Genomic DNA, 18,375 nt, shown 5'->3' with positions numbered 1-18,375 from the left:
TGACTGACTAATTTAAGTATATTTTAGATTAAAAAAAATCCTAATCAGCAATGGTTTCAGGATACTTCATACTCCATAATAGGAATGAAGAGGAGCTGAAAGCTTCTTTGTTTTGCTTTGTAAAAATTGGTTATTTAATTGAGTAAAATAGTTATTTAGTTAATACTGCATTTGACATATATTTGTATGTGGTAGAATATACATTTTATAACAATATTTTTTAAATTCTTCTATACTAATGTCATTCTACAGTAGTTCTGGACCTTCAGAGCCCATGCTGTTTTGGCTCTCTCACAGTCCTGAAGTCCCTCCCAAGTTAAACAGGTTATATTGCTTCTCCAAATTACTCGCCATCCTTAACTTCTCTTGGTTCCCCTGGCTCCCTCTCTGCTGAAACTGAAGTCACATCTCTCCAGCTTTGGCCATCTTTGTTTTGATAGCCTTAAGAAATGACAAGTTGAACGGCATTTGGACAACCATTCAAGTTAGTGCTCCCACATTCCAATCTTTTACAACAATGCCCTTCAAATGGTGGATGATCCATGGTAGATTCCATCCTGGGTCTGCACATTTATCAGTATTTTAGAGATATTTTTGATAATTCAGGGTTCTGAATATTCCAGTCCTTGCAGTTTAGGTTCTTTACTCCTCTATTCACTTTTACCTCCAGCTGAGATACTGTAGTTCCTTAGAATATGGTTTTCCTTGTTTTCTCATACCTGTCTCCCTCTTTTTGAAATATTTTTTTTTGTTTTTATTCCCGAGTTTGCCATTTCAAGCCAGTCACTGCTCTTGATGCTACCTTGCTGAAAGCCACCTACGAGAATTTTCCATTACTCTAAAACTCTCTCATACAGTCTCTCTCAAAATTTCAGAATTCTATTTCTAAAAATCTCTCATTATCCTTTCCTCTTCTTACCATATTCAATATAAAATTGTGAATTGTCTATACCTTACACCACACAAATGTTTTACTGTAGGTCTAACAACTAACCTCTACTTCTACTCTACTTCTGTTTCAAGAAATGCCCCAGGTGCTTTCCTCCATTTGTTTTAGAACTGTTCTTCTGTCTCCTGCTTGTGACACTTTGTCTCTTCTTTTGATATTTTTTCACCTTGTGCCACTCTCCTTCTTGACACCTCTACCCTTCTTCTCACTTCTTATATAGCAGAGTTTTTTGTCTCATTGGGCACCAAGTATAGTCCTCTTTTCATACCCAGATTTACTGTATAACCTGAACCTTCTGCATTGTAGCTCAATGCTTCCAAAGCTTCTAAACCACATTGAGGGAATCAGAGTTCTGAATGGAGGTGGGCAGCTCATTCCATCTGTCAGAAGCTATACATAAAAAGAGCCAAGACTGAGTTATGGTACCACACAGAGGTGGCATCACCAGATGCCGTTCATCAGCAGATCTGAATGGTCAAAAAAGAGCATAGGACCTCACAAGTGTCTTCACATAAACAGGTACAGACCCAAAGACTATTCTGTAGGCAAGCCTCAAGTAAGCCAGTGTAGTGATCTGAAGAGAGGATTGACATATGCCCACCTGCTCCATTTTAAATTCTCTGAAGAAGCTTGGTAACAAACTCTGGTGCACCTGCCAGCGGAGAGTTGCAATAGTCCAGTTGTGAAAAGACCAGAGCCTCAGCCAGGAGTTGTGCTGCACACTCTGTCAGATACGGTCTGATCTTGTGTATATTGGACAGTGTGAATCTGCAGGACCAAGAGACCGTAGCAGCATGGTCTTTAAAGGGGAGTGGGCTTCAATCACCACCCTTAAGGTTGTGTACCCACTTGACAGATGTTAGAGATAATGAGCCAAGCTGGACAGACAGGGGTGCTGAATAGACAGACAAGCTGGGATAACAAGAAGGTCAGTCTTTGCCAGGTTGAGCTGGAGATGGTGTTCCATCACCCAGTTTGCAATATCAGTGGGACATGTGGAGATTATCAATGATACCATGTGGTCTTCTGGAGGATAAGACATATAAAGCAATGTATCATTAGCAAAGCACTAATAAGAGAAACCATAAATGTGATGATGGGGCCTAGTGAAGAGGGGCATAGGGTGAAATCAACAGGGCCCAGGACCAATCCTTGGGATACCCCTGTGCTCACCTGCTGATATCTGGAATTTATTGTCTGCTGTATTGCTGTCTAGGAGCTGAATGGTTGGGGTCAGTAATGTTGGGATCTCTGGAAACTTTTTGGACTTTTCCCTTATGTTTTTAGTTTATTCAAAATAATTCATTTCTTTGACTCTATGTTTTTTTTTTTTTTTATTTGTACCTGATATACTGATTTCAATTCGCATTTTGGTAACTGCACAGCTGTCTTTCCGATTTGACCCTTAATGGCTTCCTGACTATTCCTTCTAATAACATTGATAATGATAATGTGTGACGTATACCATCCTCCTTGTGTCTGTGTAGGTTTTTTCTCTGGATACTCTGGTTTTCTCCCTACATTCCAAATATATGCAAATTGTGATAATTGTAGACTGTAAATTTTGTGAGTGTGTGTGTGTGTGTGTGCATGAATGGGCTGTGGGGCATTCTGGCTGTCAGGATTTCAGCTGTGTCTTGTCATTGTTAACATTTTTCCTTATTTTTGTAATTTTTTAACCCAAGTCCCTAATCCTCATCATTACTCTCAGGTGCTGTGGCAATTGGAGCTGCAGTTACCTAAGAGCTCAGTTTTAGACCTGTGTTTTTTGGCCCTTTTTTGTATTAAGAGACTCTCTTTTGAAAGTCTCTTCTGGACTATGTCTTTGTAGCTTTGTCTTTAAGGTTTAAGAGAACAAAATTTTATATTCTGTCCTTAAGCTCTCCTTTTCTTTTGTGTTTATTTCAATTATTTTCTGATTTTCTCATTTTTTGCCTCTTAGTCATTTTTAATTATTTTCTTTCTTATTTGTTTCATGTCAAGCAGTCTTTCTGACTTAGTATTCACTGTTTTTTTATTTTCAATTGTTTATTTAAATATAATCAGTTAATAATATAATTTTATATTGTATTGCATTTGGATTTTTTTTTTGTTGCCATTTTAGCCTTCCCTCCTTAGAATTTAGCAACATTGGGACACTGTCCACAGTTAGCTTCTATCTTGTGCCTACTGGCCAACAGTCTGTAGCATGCTGGCCTTGTAATTGAGAAACACATTATAATAATAAATGAAAATGAAATGAATGTAATCTAAATTAAGTTTGTACAGTTATGGTTTCAATAGCTTTTACCAACCACAGAATGGTAACCAAATTACAAATGCCTGCTCAGCTGAAAAACATTGTAAAGATGTTTCTGGTCACTGCTTTGTGGTTGGCCCATAGGAAAATGTTACTACTCAAAGGTTGACCTTTGATGGCTCATAAGAATTAAATGTTTTACAGATGTTTCTTCTAGAATTCCTTAGAAAAATAGCTTTAGACAAAAAGGAGACACAATGTAAAACTGAGGGGAAAAGGTGTTAAAATTGAGAACTTGGTTTGAAAAACATGTTAAATTTTGTCAGATCTCTTTCTTGCTTGAATCTCTTTCAAGACTTCATATTTTTTACTTATAAATCTGATGACTTTATCCAAGGTGACTAACAACATTTGAGATATGATGGCTTACATTTCTTTTTTTTTATTGAAGCAGAGGCAGGAGATGTGACTTGCTTCTGGTCACACAGTGGTGTCAGTAGTGGGATATGAATCCACAACTATAATTCTAATCTTGTTTTAATCTCTTTCAAGACTTAATATTTTCTATTTGTTGTTGGATTGATGCCTTTATCTAAGGTGACTTCCAACATTTCAGCTATAATCGCTTACATTTCTTTGTTTTTTTCAAATGGTGCACAGGCAGATGAAGTGAATTGTTCTTGATCACACAGTGGTACCAGTAGTTGGATTTGAGCCAGCATCCTCACGGTTTGAACAACAACAACAACAACATTTATTTATATAGCACATTTTCATACAAACAGTAGCTCAAAGTGCTTTACATAATAAAGAATAGAAAAATGAAAGACACAATTATAAAACAAAATAAATCAACATTAATTAACATCGAATAAGAGTAAGGTTCAATGGCCAGGGGGGACAGAAAAAACAAAAAAACTCCAGACGGCTGGAGAAAAATAAAATCTGTAGGGATTCCACACCATGAGACCGCCCAGTCCCCTCTGGGCATTCTACCTAACATAAATGAAACAGTCCTCTTTGGATTTAGGGTTCTCACGGAAGGACTTGATGATGATGATGGTCACGTAGACTTCTGCCTTTTAATCCGTCCATCATTGTTGGAGCATCTTGAAGCTTTGAGTAGGTGGTGGTGGCGCAGAAAAAGAAAACAGAAAAGAGAGTAGGGATCAAGGGGACCAAAGTCTTAACCACTTGGCCACACTGCCTGCCTTTTCTTCCAGAGTGACTGCAAACTAATTGGAGCACAGCAATATAAATTAGAGTAACTTATAGTATTAATCAGAAGCAAAGACTACAATTTTGTAATCAGAGTAAAATGTTCTATTACCACAAACAAACAACTCTCTATACATTTCACCATTTATTACTAAGCACACAATGTAAATACTTTTTAATTGCAATATATATATATATATATATATATATATATATATATATATATATATATATATATATATATATATATATATATATATATACAGTAGAACCTTGGTTCACGACCATAATTCGTTCCAAAACTCTGGTCGTAAACCGATTTGGTCGTGACCCGAAGTAATTTCCCCCATAGGACTGTATATAAATACAATTAATCCGTTCCAGACCATATGAACTGTATGCAAATATATATATATTTTTAAGTTTTTAAGCACATATATAGTTAATTAAACCATAGAATCTACAGCGTAATAGTAAACTAAATATAAAAACATTGAATAACACTGAGAAAACCTTGAACAACAGAGAAAACTAACACTGCAATAGTTTGCAGTCCTGTAGACCCTTTAACGGGCTGCAGCCGTCGCTCCCAAGTCCTCCACACGTTCCTTCAGCTGTTGTAAGTCCTGTAAGAAACATAGCACTACCAGACCCTTCAGCCACAACCCGTCCCTCTTGGTCGATTGCTGTCTTTGTAACCGCTGGACCAGTCTGTTGTCCTCGTATGGAGCTGTCGCTAGCCGTCTCGGCGTCCTGGCTTGCCTTCAGGGAGCAGCGGCCATTTTCCCGGAACTAAAAGCAGTGGTCCCGTCTACTTGGGGAGTTGGTCGCTGATGGCTGACCGTGCTCCTGCTTTAGGGCTACTCGGGCTCGTTCAGCCTTTATTTTTTAATGAGTTTTAAGCACAGGGAAAAAAATTTACATTTGAAAAAATCCATAATTTAATAAACCACCAAGAAAAATAACATTGCAACAATGCACACTACGAACCGATCGCTGGAAACAGAAGTGAAAAGAAAATCAAGCCCAGTCCATTCTTTAACTGCCTTCCTACCTTAATGTGTCCAGCTTTCTCTCACCTCTTTGGCGCTGCCTGTGTGTCTGCATCTCGCGCTGCCTCTGTTTGTGTGTGTCGCGCTCTCTCGCGCTGCCTGTGTGTCTGCGTGCGCCCTGTGTGCGCGCGCGCTGCCTGTGTGTGTGCGTGTGTGTGTCACGCTCTCTCGCTCTCTCTCTTGCTTGCTGCACAGGAAATGCACAGGGAGAGACTGAACATGTACAAACCGAAAGGGAAACTGGCTTGTTCATATACTGAGTGTGTGGTCGTGAACTGAGGCAAAAGTTTGGCAACCGAGTTGTATGTGTACCGAGACGTTCGTGAACCGAGGTTCCACTGTATATATATATATATATATATATATATATATGTATATATATATATATATATATATATATATATCAGGGCCTTGGAAAATCTGAGCCCATTGTGTGACTTTGCTGAGATCCCTGTTAAAACTAAAGACACTTGTGAGAATACAGGAGAAAAATCTGAGAAGCATGTGATAAAAGAACATTCCTCCATTTAATTGTGTTCTGAACTCATTCTTGTCTAGGAAAAAGCTAAAAAAAATGAAGTAGATCTCTTTTTTTTTTTTTTTGGATTTTTCACTCCTATGGAGTGGAGCTGTGAGACAGCAGTGCTAACCATAGGTAAAGATGGCACTGCTAACTCACAACTCCTGGAGAGCTCAGTTTCATGTTGCTATACATGGGTCTGTAGATGTATGTATTTTATGTTTTATTATTAACTTTGTTTTATTTTCATATTTTTATGTTATGTTTGTTAGTGTTGTTTAGAATTTGATAATTATGCCCTGTGACTTTAAATGAGCCTCCATTGCTTGCAGTTTGTGGGCGGAGCCACCGAAGGCGGGGCCAGCCTGACATCACCATACTTGAGCCCTCCCTCTGGCTGTTTAGACCAGAGCACGGAAGACTCAAATCAGGAGATCACTGAATTTGTTAGGAGTCTTTTGGTTTTGTATGTACAGGTATTGCTATTTTTTAATTGGATTTCTGGCTTTTTTATACATCTTTTTCAGCTTCTGTAATGGGTAGTCCTGTTACTGGATTTCATATCAGGACTTATTTGGTGTGCATTGCCTTTTTAGGCAAAATCCTTTGCCTTTTTTCTCTGTTTAGCATTTTTACTTTATTTTCTTTTTTTTTCTAATAAAATCATTTTATTTATAAAAATTCTTTCCTTGCCCATTTGTGTACAAACTCGGGATTTATTGTTATCTTCCCTCGGGGGGGGCTGTCTCAATATTTTGTGAAATGTTTTGTTATTTTGCTTGTTCCCTGTGCCTGGGGCCATCTAGACAGGAAAGCAGCAGGTAATAGTTCTTAGCAAGCTGGGTGAGCTTCTTCTGGGCTGGCCTATGAAGTTCCTAGCCTGGTTTGAGGTTGTTTTTTGGATGCTTCTCACCCATTTTACTATCTTTCAGACTCCAGCTTTCAACACATTTCACACTTTGTCAGTGCCCATATGAAGTCTGCATGAGTCATGTCTCTGCCAGTGTTCCTCCCCTAGCTGGGGTTCAAATGCTTCTTTGACACTTTTTTGTATGTTTTTGCTTTATTCATATGTGTTACTATTTCATTTGTTTTTGATTTGCAGTATTCTTTACGTTTTATGTATCTGTATCTAAGCTTGTGTTATGCTCCATGTGTTTTGTGGGTTACCTCCTAAATGGAGGGGCACACTGCCAATCACTGCAAGGAACTGCTCCCCATCCTATAAATCCAGAGGAGCTGCAATAGTTTGTGAATGCACAAGGGAATTGGTTAATTTACTTGTGTTTATTTTTTATATCTGTGAATTATATGATCTTTGAATTTTTGACCTTCTGCTCTGTATTTTGCCCTTGCTTTGGAATCTGTATGGGGACTTGTTGATTTGGATTGCCTGTGTTACAGGTAATTTCATTTTACCTTTATGCTTTATGGAGCTTCATTGTTTTTTGTTTGAAGAACAAATCTTTTATTTTATAAAGATCCTACACAATGTGTTCTTGTTCCTACTATGTTCAATGCTTGTATGGACTGGGTGTTGGGCAAGGTCGTGGTGTCCAGTGGCTGTGGGGCATCTGTCGGTGAAGAAAGATTCACTGATCTTGACTTTGCTGACAATGCTGTGATCTTCGCGGAGTCAATGGAGGCTCTGATCTGGACGCTCGAGAAGCTGAGTGTCTGGGCTTGCGAGTGTCCTGGATAAAATCCAAGATCCAGGCCTTTAATGACCTCTTGGGCACAACCATCAGCAGTGTGTCTGTTTGCGGAGAGAGTGTTGAACTTGTCGAGAGGTTTACTTACCTTGGCAGCGACATTCATGTCTCTGGTGACTTTTCCTATGAAGTCGGTAGATGGATTGGGAGAGCATGGGGGGGTCATGAGGTCGCTGGAAAGGGGTGTGTGGCGCTCCCGATATTTATGCAAAAGGAAGAAGGTCCAAGTCTTTAGAGTCCTGGTGCTTCCTCTCTTGCTATATGGTTGTGAGACATGGACGCTATCAAGTGACCTGAGATGAAAACTGGACTCCTTTGGTACTGTGTCTCTCTGGAAAATCCTTGGGTACCGTTGGTTTGACTTTGTGTCAAATGTGCTGTTGCTCATGGAGTCCTGAATGAGGCACATTACCTGCATTGTGAGGGAGTGTCGGTTACGGCACTATGGCCATGTGGCGTGTTTCCCCGAGGGTGATCCGGCTCGTAAGATCCTCATTGTTGGGGACCTGAGTGGCTGGACCAGGCCACGGGGTCACCCATGTAACACCTGGCTGCGGCAGATAGAAGGTCATTTCCAGAGGGTGGGATTGGACCACGTGTCAGCCTGGGGTGTTGCCAACCGGCATCCCAAGGTGTTTCGTCGTGTAGTGGGTGCGGCAACGGACTGTACCAGTGCATGCTCACCGACTTGACTTGACTACAAGTCTCTTTTGTGTCTAGTCAGAGTTTATGATGGGATTTCCTCCCTCTAGTGGACAGTTTTGGTTTTAGTTGGTGTTTTAGTTCACAACAGCATGATCTGTTCATGTCTGCTATACTTCACATATTTGGGTTCTCTTCCACATCTCAATAACTTCAGATTAACTTAATGGCGCTAACTGATCCAGTATGGATGTGTTTGGAATTTTGTATCAGTGTGCCTTGTAATTGTACTCAACAAGGCTCAAGGCAAGGCAGTTAAAGTTTTTAATGCAAAGGAAAACGTGGTTGAAAAAACGGACAAGACAGCCGACCAACCACTATATACTGTAAATAAAATATATAATTATTATTATCAAGTTTAAAATGCTAACCAAAAATCAAAACCTTTAACCAGAAAAATATTAGTTCATAACCAAGAAAAGATAAATCAACATAAGCACACCAACACAAGGATCCTAAAATTGAATTCTCCTGAATGGAACGTGTCGGACTTTATACTTGTGCTCTGAAGGACGTCATACTGTATGTTGTATATTCCTGCGTGATTCTGGGAAAGATCACTATGGCAACAGTTGACATGATCCATAAAAAAAAATGCTTTACTATAAAAAATATGGCATTGTAATAAGGCGTTATCAAAAGTCAACGCTGTAAATATTACATAAAGCAAGAAATGAATGCGAAAATCATAGTCCTTGGGGACCCCATATTTCATACACAACATCTACTCAGACCTCATAAGGAAGGCAAGAAAATAAAAGTAAATTTACATTATAACAGTAATGGACTGGAGTCCTGTATTTCTTGGTAAGGTTGCAGCTCTTTGTAATGGAAGAGGCCAAACAACAGAAGTGATGAATGCTTTGTGAAGGAGGCTGTAGCAGCATTAAAACAATATGCTTCTTCACTCATATTCACATCAGGCGTTTTAGATTAAATGTTTTATATGACTTTTGGCAAACACTTCTAATTGCTTTGCCAGTAAACCAGTGTTTAAAACAAAATAACTTTCCTTTACAGCAGACTTTGGTCACATGGACAGTTGATGAAATTTTGTGCTACATCCACCTCTGTGTCTGGGGGGTATAAAAGCCACAAATCCATTCACAGTTTAGTCCTGACCACTGACAATACAATCCAATCCAATTTATTTTTTTATAGCTCAAAATCACACAGGAAGTGCTGCAATGGGCTTTAACAGGCCCTGCCTCTTAACAGCCCCCCAGCCTTGACTCTCTAAGAAGACAAGAAAAAACAGTGGGTGCCAAAAGAAAGGGGGTCAATACAATACAATGAACAGAACAGAAGTAATCCTCAATACAACAGAAATATTACAAATACAGAGCAGATTTTAACAGTAGATGATATCACTTAATTCAGATTCAGATTTGAGTGCTGGAGACATCGGCCATCAAGCTGCATCCCCCTATTGGCCATTCCAAGCTGAGTCACCTCTGGGCCAGCCAATCCTATGAAAGGACCCTTCTATCCATCTACCCTGACTCACCGTATGCTCCAACTCATTTTTTTTGTATTTAATATATTTTATTAATCCTCAAGGGGAAATTGTCTTTACGCAAGACCTTTGGCACCCTGGACCAATTTTCAGGTGATGTAGGATTCATTCTGGCAGTGATTTGAATCAGCAACCTTCCAGATACCAGAGCAGATCCTTAGTCTCAGAGTCTCCACTGTGCCTTATAAAGTTCTTTTTTTATTTGATTTAATAAACTCTATTAATCCCTCGGGGGAAATTGTCTTTTCACATGACCTTTGGCGGTCAAAGCACAGTGTTGGCCATTGCCCAACATCCCAGAGCAGTTTCCAGATTAAGGGCCTTGCCCAAGCGCCCAACAGAGTAGCATCCTTTCTGGCAGTAATAGTATTTGAACCAGCAACCTTCCAGATACCAGCACAAATCCTTAGCCTCAGGGCCACCACATGGCTGAGCAAGTCAAATATCCTCGCCAATACCAGAATAAAAGTTTCTATGGGATTACTTTCTGAAATTGTAATCCAACATTGTAAGTACTACAGAAAATACATTTTAGCCCAGAGATATCTGATGAAGAATATCAAATCAAGATATGCCCCGTGCGCCATGCCTCCAATGTGTAACAATTATAAGGTGTGAAGTTATTTGGTGTAGCATTTATTATATAAGTAAACAGTATTTAGTCTTTCTTTTCAAGATCTGAAAAATAACCCAAATTAAATAAAAACTGAACATTACAGGGACTGGTGAAAGTATTTTCATTACCAATGAAGCCTACCAATACACACAAATGAGTCAAAAATCAACAGATTTGGTTTTAGCTTTACTGACATCAGGTTTCTTTTTTTATTCTGATAATTGTACCACACAACAAAGCTCTCTGTTTAAGAGCAGCTCAGGGAGAGCTATAATTACTGTTAAAAACAGCAGAATTTCCAAACCATTCTGATGGCTCCTGCTCTTTGTACATTAAATGCTAAATATTTCATGATTAGGAAAAGAAAAAAAAAATCTCAGAAATGCTCCCCGTAGGAAACACCTAACAATATGTCAAAACGGAAATATTTGAACAGTTTCCCTTTGCAAAGCAAAACAGAAAAATCACAAGAGAGTCTCACATTAGCAGAAATAGTTGAGTGCTGAGCAAACCCATACAGATGGACGCTCTAATAAATAAATCATGTTAGGAATGCACCACAGGTTAGAGCTACAAAGTACCGCGGTCCTGATGTGTGCAGCGGTGAACACCATTAAACAGCAGCCTTCCTTAGCAGGCAGACATTCAGAAATGCAGATTACTCTCAATGCCTTACTTTTTATTTTAGCATTTGTCTAATTTGGCCCACAGGAATGTCTCTTAGCATTTCTGTTTACGAATAATGAAAAGTGACATTTTACAGTTCAAGGACATGGAAACATTATCCCCTTGTTGACTTTAACAGTAACTGCCTATTACGACACCCAAAAATGGAAGCAATTGTACTTAATGTGTAATGTAAAAAGTGAATGTTCCTGTGTGATCGGGTCACTTCAGACTGGCCTGGTCAACTTACAAAGGTTCAGAACGACACCTATAACTTACATTCTGTCAAGGTTTTAGTGATGTGGATGGACAGATAGATATATTTAGATAGATAAGGCACTATATAATAGATAGATTGACAGGTAGATACATAGAAAGATAGATAAGGCATTATATAATTAGGTAAGGCTTTATATAATAGATAGAGGACGGCACAGTGGGTAGTGCTGTCGCCTTACAGTTAGGAGAGCCGGGTTTGCTTCCCGGGTCCTCCCTGTGTTGAGTTTGCATGTTCTCGTTGTGTCTGCGTGGGTTTCCTCCCACAGTCCAAAGACATGCAGGTTAGGTATATTGGCGATCCTAAATGGTCCCCAGTGTGTGTGTTGTTTGTGTGCACCCTGCGGTGGGCTGGCACCCTACCCGGGGTTTGTGTCCTGCCTTGTGCCCTGTGTTGGCTGAGATTGGCTCCAGCAGACCCCCATGACCCTGTAGTTAGGATATAGCGGGTTGGATAATGGATGGATAGATAGATAGATATAAAAGGCACCATATAAAAGATAGATAGATAGATAGATAGATAGATAGATAGATAGATAGATAGATAGATAGATAGATAGATAGATATAAATGGCACTAAATAAATGATAGGTAGATAGTGTGACGGCTGGCCAGAACGCCCCTTCTGTGCAAATGCCAGGGGAGCAAGCAGGGGCTGCACAGTACCTCCCCAGACCAGTTGGTTGCAGCCCCCTGGATGACTGTGGTGCCTCAGATACACACAGGGCTCCATGGGAGATGGAGTTCTCCACAGCCCTGTTGGGATCCGGGGAGGCCACCAGGAGGTGCTGCATGGGTTCCTGGGCTTGTCTGGGCCGTAATTCAGCCACACCTAAGGGTGCAATCTGAGACAGGTGGTCAAGCACCTGAAGCACTTCCGGTTGAACTATAAAAGGGGCCATCAGCCACCACTCCAGGAGCCTGAGTCGGGAGGAGGAGGAGGGCAACGCTTGGCGGGAGGGATGGTGTGTTTTGTGTAGTGCTTGTGGTGTTTTTGGGACTGTGTACTGCCTGTGGGACATGGAGAAGATGTGCCTCAAAGGTGAAGAAAAATAAAAGTTTATTGGCTTTTATATGTGTCTCCAGTGTCAGTCTGTGTCAGGTCGGCGCCTATATAGTGCCTTTATTACAACAGATTTATATGAAAGGCACTATAGATAGATAGATAGGGCTTTGTAAGATAGATAGAGAGATAGAACTTTATTGATCCCAAGGTAAAAACACAGTAATAAAACTATTGAAAAACACAAAAATCTCACAGTGTACATTCACAATGAAAAGGTAAATGCATAAACATGCCCCTGATCAAAAACTGAAATACCAAAAACATGTGAGAAGTTACTCTTTAATACTTATGGGCAGTTGGTTGAAAAATACCTCTGATAGCACATTAGTAGTATCAGCCTTGTACTGGTGGCACTTTGGGGTGACCAGGGTGTCAAGTAGAAGTTGTAAGGCATTTGTTATGCTACATGATGAGAAAAGGACAAAAGGGAAATGATTGGGAGATGAAAGTTTTTAGCACTCAAATTCAATACCACAAAAGCCATCTAATCTAATTATTGACATCAAAATGTAACTGAAAAATTAAGGTTGAAAGGAGAAAGCAAAATTGAAAACCTTAAGCCTGAAATATTAAATGATTTTCGCACTAAAGACTTTTGGAGTGTTTGTTCTCAGTCTGGGATATCAGTGCGCATGCGGCACTCATTTTTCCATAGTTGTATAGGTATTTGTCATACTGTGCGACTTCTAAGGTGCGCTCCTGCCAACCGAGAATTAACTACCAAAATGATAGCCATCACAAAAATTGACATGGCATTGCAAAAGCTTTAAAACACAAAAATAAAGGAGACTCCCAAAACAAATGTTACAACCTAAATGTTTTAATTCTGAGGTTCTCTAACTATAATAACTAGCCAGAATTCCTGCAAATGTAAGCGCAAAACAAAAATTAATAAAGGGTGACATGCCACAATAACATTTTACATGATAGCCAGCAGTTTAGCCAACATCCTTCACTCTGAAACTGTCTCCAGAGGGTCCGGATTAGACTCCAGAACTGAGACAGTCATCCTCATACACTTGCTAGTTCTGTTTCTAACGCTGCATCCCCTAAATATTATTGTGTAAAAAGAACCCACAGACTAATTAAATGTGTGCTCTCACTAAATGATCTTAACCTCGTCAAGAAATAAAGTCAGCCCTGGCCCTTTTTATATGGCTGTTATGTTCACAACCCAATCCAGATTTCCTGGTCCAGGGGCCTCATGTAAAACGCCGTGCGTAGAACTCGCACTATAACATGGTGTAAGCACAAAAGCCGAAATGTGCTTACGCACAGAAAAATCCAGATGCAGGAATCTGTGCGTACTCCAGCTTCCACGTTCTTCCGTTACATAAATCCCGATCAGCGTGAAAACTAACACTCGTGCACGCGCATTATGTAACGCCCCAAATCCTCCCAGAATTACGCCTCTTGAATATGCAAATCAATATAAATCGCCCCTTAAGCGCAGCCTTCTGTGAAAAGACAATGGGAAAAGCACGGGGGAAAATATATGAATTTCAGCGAATACCAAGTGGAGGCAAAGGAAAAACATACTATTTGTTTAATTAAACCGTGGTATAATCAACAAAATTAAGTTGTTTGAGTGACATAGCGTGTTGCAGAAACTTGAAAGCTCACGTTCACAAAATCGCACAGTGCCGGAAATAAAAAAGAAGTCACATATCAAAGTCGCCGTGAAAAGCCGAGTTGTAGCCCACTGTCTGAGTGTCATATGAAAGCTTATTAGGGTACAGAGAAAAAAGGCACACAGTGAGGAAAAAGCACAAAATGTCAACTTCAATCTCGACATTTCCACTTTAATCATGTAGTTTATTTTTTCATTAAAATAGAACATAAACTTCATCTTAAAATCGGTTAATTAACCAGATTCTCAAATCACATCGTAATTAAAGTAGCACGTTAAATGCTTTGTTTTGTATGTGATCTTCTATGTGCTCTGTGCGTGTGAATCACTACTTGCTTCTTAAACCGGCTATCTTTCTCCGACTGTACACAGAATCCATTACATTCGTGATATTACAGCTCTCTGAATAACTAAAATATACGTGATATCATTTTTATGATGATAAGAGTTAAAGCACATTATTAAACATGAGTTTCACGGCGCAGTGATTGTGTGCGACCTTCAATGAAATAATTTATTGCAGCAGTACTCAGGGGCAGCTCTAGGCTTGTGGTGGCCCTGGGCAGAGGAAGAATCGGTGGCTTCTTCGCCTGCCAATGTCAATAAGGTAGTTTATGCACGGTGGATGGCCACGTCCGTTGCAGACACTGCATAGCTGCCTCATGCTCATGACACAAGCATTTAACTTTTGCCGAAATTTGTCACTGCGTCTTTAGCTGTGTTGTTATTTTCTCTTTCTGTTTTATATTCAATATATATTGGCGTAGCCACCACTGCAGTCCTTGCTTTTCTTTCTCCAAATACCCAATCATCACACAATCAGCTCTGTAATAGAAGTTAAGCCATCTGTAAGCTTAGAGCGCCAATTCTTAAAAACGTTTAAGGAACATTGAAATATCTTCATAGTACATGTTTAATTATTTTATCCTTCACGCCAGTCCTAGTGAAGAATATAGATTATTTAAATGAAGTTAAAGTTTTATCTGTATAGTATAATAAACATATTTTGCTGCATTTCACCTTAAAAATGATATCGTCATAATATGTAAATATGCGCTTTATAAAGTGGCTCAGGTTGTGCGATATTATAACTGTAGTGCAAGTTTACAATGGGGTGATTGTACTTATAAGCACTTGATTGAGTGCATTTAAAGTTCTTGGGATGAAACAGTTTCTGAACCTCGAGGTCCGTACAGGAAAGGCTTTAAAACGTTTTGCAGTGGCTGAGACAGTGTGTCCTTGAAGCTGTATACCGATAATTCTCTTTCCGATCAGCTGCTGCTGTGATTCACACTCAGATACAGTGATATAAATACTCCGAGTGGTGCAGTGAGAGAAATATGGAAAAAGATGATCCGCTGTGGCAACTCCTAACGGGAGCAGCTGAAAAAAGAAGAAGAAGGTACAGTGAGAGTAACAACGCTAAAGCAGTTATGGTATTTGGAATACTATGGCTATTCCCTGGACCATTATATTGTTACTTATATTGTAAGTTAATTACAATCAGATGAATTACACTAATAAACAATATGCGGTTAGTTTCAGTGTATTTATAAAGCTGTGTCAGGAAAATAAGGTGTAACCACACAGGAACAGTAGCACTGCTTTGACGCTGGGTGCCGCCAGTCTGCAAAACCGAGCGGAGAACTTGCGTACGACAAGGTATGAGGTACCGTGGAAAAGTGCGTGGCTTTACGCCAAGTGTAGGTTTTATACATCGCGATTTGAACATGGAAAAGTTCTTACGCAATATCTCTGTGCGTACGCACCGTTTATACATGAGGCCCCAGGTCCTCATATACCTGAACTACCTTAAATAAGAAAGTTTCTCAATAATAGCATCTGTTATGGAAATTATGTTTTGTGAAAGCTAGACATGAACTCTATAAAACAGCATGGGATTTCCCTCAAAGAAAACATGATGATATCTAAGGTGTAAAAAAGTACACAAAGAAACGTGAAAGTGTTGGGATCCTGAATGGAAAAAAAACTGCTGTTTAATTACTGTTGTCAAAGAAAGGTCAAAAGTGAACTAGGACAAATCAGAGGTTCAGACATGGCGTCTCTTCTTCAAGGCTGTGGTCAGACTAATGGCTTCCTCTCTGGACTCCCTGTTGATGTTTCCTTGAGGGTGGAAGTGATGTCATGAATCTTCTTCAGGAACAGGTTCTTTCACACTAATGGTAGAACAGATGTGAGATTAGTTCATTTCTTTGTTCTGTGTAACCCTAAAATCAGTGTGCCTGTAAGAAACTCTCCAAGGTCAGTGGTTTTCAAGTTTAGTCTTACGGGACCTCAGTTGGCTACAGGTTTTTATTTTGACCAGTTTTACAATCAGCATGACATTCTTATTTTTCATTGATTTCATTGTTTGGTTATCTGGCCCACAAACATTTCCAAGAAATTTTAAAATATTTTTACTCTTTGCTCTTTACTCTTTGCTATATCTTGAAATGCATATGTTTACCATTTTCTATTTTATTTGCCCTTTTATGTAGTTTGCTAGGTAGGTGATGTTGCATTTTAAAATTTTTTAAATTTGAATTGTGTATTTAGAATTTTTTTTTATTTGAAATTATGGTTTGAAATTTTCTTTTTAAATTTCGTATTTTGTTTTTTTAAATGAATTGATCTTTAAAGATTTGTTTGGGGCCAGGGGTTTTCAGATGGTTTTCCTTTCCCCTTTCAGGACAAATTCGTAACAAAACTAAAAGCCAATCAAAGCTAAGTTCAAAACCCTGTATGAATTTCTCCGTTAGGTTTAAATTTATATTGTGCATATGTGTGTGCATTTTCTTTCATTTTATTATGGAATTATTGTATTAATTACACTAGTCTTCTTCCATTTCATCTTTTCCCATCTTCTATGTAGGGTCGATGTGCTTGATCAGCCTTCTCCAAACAGCTCAGTCCTGCACTTCCTCACCAACCAATCCCTTGTCTCTCAGATCTTCTTTCACTTTATCTGTTAACTTACACTTTGGCCTCCCTCACCTTCACTTCTTCTGTACAGTACTTCCATTCCCATCACTCTTTTCTCTGTTCAGCATTTTAGCTTTATTTTCTATTTTCCATCCATCCATTTTCTAACCCGCTGAATCCGAATAGAGGGTCACGGGGGTCTGCTGGACCCAATCCCAGCCAACACAGGGCACAAGGCAGGAACCAATCCTGGGCAGGGTGCCAACCCACCGCAGGACACACACAAACACACCCACACACCAAGCACACACTAGGGCCAATTTAGAATTGCCAATCCACCTAACCTGCATGTCTTTGGATTGTGGGAGGAAACCGGAGCGCCCGGAGGAAACCCACGCAGACACGGGGAGAACATGCAAACTCCACGCAGGGAGGACCCGGGAAGCGAACCTGGGTCTCCTAACTGCGAGGCAGCAGCGCTACCACTGCGCCACCGTGCCGCCTATTTTCTATTTTTTTCTAATAAAATCATTTTATTTATAAAGATTCTTTCCTTGACATTTTGTGTACAAAGTGGGGATTTACTGTTATCCCCCCTCTTGTAGGGCTATCTCAATATTTTGTGAAATGTTTTGTTATTTTGCCAGCTCCTTCTGCTTGGGGCCTTCTAGACGCCCCTGGAATGGAAGGATGGGGGAAGGCAGCTACATGCCGAAACTGCTTCCCCCAAAACATTAGATGGCAGCTCCCCTGAAGTGTAATGGAGCACCTGATTCCCGCAGGGCATCCTGGGACTTGGAGTTTGATTTCTCAGCCCTGTTGGGTGCCGTGGGTGCCACCAGGAGGAGCTGTCGAAGAACCTGGGGACGTATTCTTTCCCTATAGCCTGGAAGTACGAGGTAGTCACAAGTACGGAAGCCCCGAAGTACTTCCAGGCTGAAGAAAATCTCAGTTCTTCATTAGACCCGGAAGTGCCAGCCAGTCACATGGTCAGAAGGACAGAAGCACTTCCGGATCAAAGACTATTTAAAGACTGATGGGAACCCAGCAAGCTGAGCCAGAGTTGGGTTGTAATGAACAGAGCTTGCTGGGAGGTGTGGAGGAGAGATTTGAGTATTATTTTGTGTATTTGGTTATTGTGGTGGAGGTGTTTTGGGCACTGTACAGAAAGGCAAAGGAAATTAAACAGCTTCTTGGAGTTTTAAACCGTGTTGTCATTGTCTGCGTGTCGGGTTTAGCACTGGTATAGCGCCATCTAGTGTTACAACAGGAAAGCAGCAGGTAATAGTTC

The sequence above is a fragment of the Polypterus senegalus genome, chromosome 5, assembly GCF_016835505.1.
Source record: "Polypterus senegalus isolate Bchr_013 chromosome 5, ASM1683550v1, whole genome shotgun sequence".
Lineage (NCBI taxonomy): Eukaryota > Metazoa > Chordata > Cladistia > Polypteriformes > Polypteridae > Polypterus > Polypterus senegalus.
The sequence above is the reverse complement of the archived record's forward strand: the minus strand, read 5'-3'. Positions refer to the sequence as shown.